Here is a 5,953-nt window from a genome sequence, read left to right on the forward strand (position 1 = left end):
GATGACTCTAATTGCTTTGTCCGATTCACTAATTCTCTTTGTGCTATACAGGATCAATCCTCGGGGAGCTTAATTGGTGGCGGTGAACGGATAGATGGACTATATTATTTCCGGCGTCTCCCAAAAGTATGTGCTCTCACAGGTCCGGCCATTTCTACATTCGAGTTGTGGCATCGTCGTTTGGGGCATCCGTCGGAGAAAATTGTCAAAATGATTCCTGCTATTCGAGGTAGTTCTGCTCCTAAGTGTTTACATAAAGCATGTGAAATTTGTCCTCTCGCAAAACAAACCCGAGCCAGTTTTCCTGATAGTGATAGTCGTGCTAGTCGTATTCTTGAAATGATACATTGTGATTTGTGGGGACCGTATAAGACGGCTTCTACTTGTGGTGCTCATTATTTTTTAACTATAGTAGATGATTTTTCAAGAGGTGTTTGGGTTTATTTGCTGACTGATAAAACTGAAGTTTATTCTTCTTTCTGTTCTTTCTTTGCTATGGTTAAAAATCAATTTGATGTTACTGTTAAGTGTGTACGGAGTGATAATGGAACTGAATTCAAACACATGCTTCCCTATTTTGATGAACATGGCATTCTCTTTCAAACCTCTTGTGTCGGTACTCCTCAACAAAATGGTCGGGTAGAGCGTAAACACCAACATATATTGAATGTTGGTAGAGCATTGATGTTTCAAGGCAATTTGCCAATTGATTTGTGGGGTGAGTGTATTCTTGGGGCGGTTTATGTTATTAATCGCACTCCTTCTCTTCTACTTGATAAGAAAACTCCATATGAAATGCTTTTTGGCAAACAACCTGATTTTGATACATTACGTGTTTTCGGGTGTCTTTGCTTCGCTCATAATCAAAAACCTAAAATGTCTAATATTCTAAAACGATCACACTCAAATTCCCCGTAAATCTAAATAGTTCGAAATAACTTTATAAGTGATAAATTAATATAAATATATACCAATTATAAATGGTTTTTTATGAGCAATTGAACACTCGATGGATCCTTTGATATAGAGAAATAATATCATTGTCTATGAGGGAATATTACGTACATGGTAAGATAAACATTCTCATAAATACTCACCTTCCAATTAAATATGAACATTCTCATAAATCCTCACCTTCCAATTAAATATGGAGTACTTCATACAATCTATAATTTTATGATTTGAAGGTTACGAGATCAAAAGTACAATGATATTGTTTTAGACTCGTCTATATCTCTCATATAATATACAAAATAAAGTGTGCAAGTTAACTAAAGGTGTAATCCCCCATATTTTTAAATATTTTATAAATAAAATTTTGTTTTATTTATAATATTTATTTGTATTTTTCCGAAATTTAATTTCAAAAGTTTCAAATTATTAATTAGGTCGAAAATTATTTTGGTATAAATTATTTTATGCACTTTCATTCTACAATTTATGTCCAAACAAACAAAGCCTAGTCCATTGTTATTCGCTTAATTGGCCCATTAATTTCATTAGGCCCAATCTTCTTACTTACCTTATAACTCTTTCTCCTATAAATACTCCATACATCCCTAGAATTTTCCCCACACAAAAAGATTAGTAAATTCTCTTCTCTTTATTTTATTTCTTTATTTTTCTTTTTCCTTTATTTTTCTTTTCTTTTTCCTTTTTCTTTTTCCTCTTTACATGAGTTTTCACTCACTGCCGCCCAAAAAGTCCGGTGCACCACCTATTGCCGGAGACCTCCGGTCAGCCGGCCACCACATGGCTGGCCTTCCTTCCCTTCTTCTTTCTTTTCTTTTGTTAAATTGATTAAAGTTTTAATCTTTATTGAGTTTTTGTTCTTAAATTTTTATTATTATGATTTGATTATGTATATGAATTGTAAAAGATTATAAATTTATGAATTATACTATGTTCAATTTAGTGACTAAAATTTCATATTTATTTAATTAAGAAAATAAGGGTTTAAAACTTGATTTTCATGGTTTTAGGACTTAAAAACGTGTTAGTCAAGTTATTTAAATTTATAGTGATTATATTATGTCAAAATTATATCTTTGATGATTAAAACCAATGTTCAGATTTGTTAAAGTTTTAATTTTGGGTTTTATTTGAGGTAATTTCATCAATTCATGATTTTAGTTTCTACAAATAATTGTTGGGGTTATTTTGTAAGTTTGAAGCATTGAATTTTGAAGAATAGTTTCAAGATTAAATTTTCAGATTTTTGTTTATTATTTTGAGGCCTCTAATTACATTAAATTGGTGAATTTTTGGGTTTAAAGCCTACTAACTTAATATATAATGTTGGTGGTTTCAAAGATTATTATAATTGTAAGATTTCATGTATAGAATAAATTTTCAGATTTTTATAAAGTTTTAAACTTGCTGTAATTTTATGTATAAAGGTATATTTTAAGGTTTTTATGAAGGAAATCTAAAGAATTATATATAAGCTTTTGATTCTAATTAAAGGGAGGTTTTAAAGTGGTGTTTAATTGGATTTTGAAGGTTTTAAAGTAAGTTAGTATTGCTGTAAATTTGGTTGTTTGGGTATTGATTGAGATTTTGTTGTTTGGTTTAGGAGAGGACCTCATAGAAGGTGTTTCTAGTTGGTAAAGTGGCATACCAATTCATTTCTCAGGGTACGTACAAGTTACGAAACCTTGCCTTTAGAAGCATGTTTAGGGACGTATTGAGAACTTAGTATCATGCATAGAGAAGACTGGGCTCAATTGTTTGGTTATACATTGTGATTTCCATATGTTGTGTATTAATTTACCTTGTATGTATTGTTTATGCGTTATTTTGCAAGATGCGCTTAGAGGCAAAGGTATGTGAGTATGTGGAATGAATTATTTTATTACTCGTTCATGATTATTGATATTGAATGAGTAAAGGAAGAATTAAAGTCTCCAAAGACGCGGTTAAGGTTTAGGGTGCTTCATGTACTTAAGGTGTTTATACACTGAGGTAGTTAAAGGAATCAATAATAAATATTGTTTGTCACTAATAAATTAAGAATTGAATTGGAAACTTGGATTGCTTGGATGATTTGATATTTGATTTATTGTATTGTTTTGCATATGAGCCATCACCAAGTTTAAACTTGTAAATCACGTAAAGTGCACGATGGATGAGCAATAAAGCTCTGGATTGGTGCACATCTAGAATAATGACAATTAGGGGTTGGGGTACACGGGGTATTAGCCGTGCACTTTTCTAGAGGTCGTCTGATCTACAAGTCTCTTTTTTCAAATACTTTTCAAAAACTAGGAGTTAGATGAGATCTCTAACTAGCTATGGTCACGGAGTCGCGCCCGTGGCCATTGATGTTTATTGATATTTCCGAAAGAAGGCATGGGATTTTTCTTTTATTGATGTTCCAAATGGAGCATGGGATGGACAACCTTGTCTATTGCTTAATCCGATGAATAAAATGAAATGATTTAATTATTATTAACTAGTGAAGTCTTAATAAAGTTGACAATTGAGTCATGTGGTTGAGTCTATAATTTAATTGTTTGTGATGGTTGAATATAAGTAGCATGCTAGGGATTTTTTATTATATTTCGTAGCTTGTATGTACTCAGCGTTGCTAATTGCGTGCTTTTGTGTGTCTTTCTTTGGCCATGGCCTTTGCCTTTCAATGACCCCGTAATGATCCAATTTTTACACTTGTAATATTGAAAAGCAGATTAACCACAGGTTTTTATATATTCAGAACTTGCATCAAGGTGGTGGGATTTTGAGTGGAGTGTTGGTTACCATTCACAGTTTATGTAATTTCTTACTTTTGAACTTATTTAAACTATGGTTGTTTTATTTACCACTTTTACTGGGTTTTGAATAAGGGCCTTAATGGTTCCAAGTTGTAAGACTTAATTGGTTTTGATCGTTGGTTTTGAAACTTATTTTTAACTGAGTTAGTTTTTCCACTGCTAAATCTGAAATAGCCTTAATGTTTGAACATGTGGCGGTAGCACGTCAGTAATTCTCTTAGATTTTGTTCAAGGTATTTACAGGTTTAAAGAGAGAATTATTGGAGTGTTACAAAGGTGTCACGACTCACGACACTATTGGTGAGAAGAAACACAATGGTGCAAAAGTTAATTGTATAGTTGTAAACTAGTAAGGGCCTATTTTGATTTACTGAAGTGAATATCTTATGAGAGAAGGAAAATAAAAACTGAACTGATTGGAGTTGAGCTGAACCGAACTGAAAATAAGCTGAAGAGAACAGGCCTTAATATGTAGACGTCACTAAATTGGTAAGTGGTCGAACTCTCTTTCTCATCAACAAATGCAACCTAAATTCATTCAACTATAGAATGTGTTTGACAATAACTTTTGAATACCTTAGTGTAATTTGACTTGACTTGTAAAAAAATTTCTGTTTGTTATTATGTGTGGTAAACTAGTGTTTAGTGGTGAAAATAACTTTTACTCGTATCACAATGATTGTCTTTGTAATTTCGTATACAAAATAAATGCATAGTTTTAAACAAAAATATAAGTATAAATAATAAAAAAAAATAAAATAAAATTTTGTGGTTCATGGATTTGGAAGGACAGATTTTATTTAGGATATGGGCAGCCCACTACAAAGTGTGAGCCTAAAGCGAGCAAAAACTAACTAGTGTTTCAATCAAATATCAACACATCCCCGTTTGAAGTTGCGTTTTTGTGCCATTAAAATTTAAAAATGCTTGCTCCCTCGAGAGGTGCACGATCCCTTTTCATAGGGAGACTGCAAACGATCAATGCTATTGCAGTATTGCTATTGACATCAACCTAAATTGCTTTCATAGTTTATGGTCGGTATTAGCTTCCATTTGGGTTTGTTGGTGTTATTTGGACCACCCTAAAGTCCTAAACCCACTACTCTACTACTGAAGTACAACTAGCTAAATGATTAGGCTTATCTAACATAATGCTCAGGTGAGCTGATAGTGACCAAATTTGGAGTGATTATATTTAACTTCATGATTTCGTTGAATTTCTATATAACAATTCCAAGTTTAGGGTAATACACGATGAAAAGATAAAACTATCCACATGAAGTATGTTAGAGGATGTAATCCCCTCATTATTTGCTCCCTAATTCCTAAACAACTCCAAGGGCTAAGGCGGGGTTGCAGGATTGTGAGAGGATCAATTTATACTAATATGAAGAACATTGAAATAAACTGGTCAATACATAATATCTATATTTTAACAATTTTTTTTTTTAATGAATATTCATGATACATTATCATATACGACGTATCTAGTAGTAAGATATTGTGTAGGCAAAACTTAGGGGGGGGGGGGGGGGGAGGGGGGAAATTGGTCCTATGACCTTCCTAAAAATTAAAGGGAAAAAACAATGAAAATTTGGTTGAACAATTTATAAATATAGTTATAAATTTATTCGATTTGACTCTCTTAAGAGGACAGTTAATCATATAAAGTCCTTCTCTAAATGTATGAACCACATAAATTTAGAAAATGACAATAAAAAATTATGAACCACTATATTTAATTCTAATTTTTTGTACTAGTTATTTAAAAATAAAAATCGTTACAATAACCAGAATACATGTATTCAATAAACTTTGGACATCACCATTACCGACGAGAATGCCTGCCGCCCCCTTAAATGATGGCATACGATTGATTAGTGACCTTATATTAGAGACAGTAATATGGCACTCCTATTGGCTATTACTAAAAACTAAAATCAATTATTCTCCATTAAAAATGAGAAGTCACATAGAAGTATAGTGACTAAACCAAGAGTCCAATGTGATGAAAGAGCCCCAATAGTTGAGGAAAGGGCCTAAAATCCACGTCAAATGCCAGTGAGGATACAATAAAGGGACCCACCTTCTCGATTGATCGAACGTGATCAGCACCGCCCAAATTGGGTGATGGATTGCCGTTGGATGAGGAAAACTGTTGATCATCATCGTAAGAAGGT

This window comes from Chenopodium album, chromosome 10, assembly GCF_948465745.1.
Source record: "Chenopodium album chromosome 10, dcCheAlbu1.1, whole genome shotgun sequence".
Lineage (NCBI taxonomy): Eukaryota > Viridiplantae > Streptophyta > Magnoliopsida > Caryophyllales > Amaranthaceae > Chenopodium > Chenopodium album.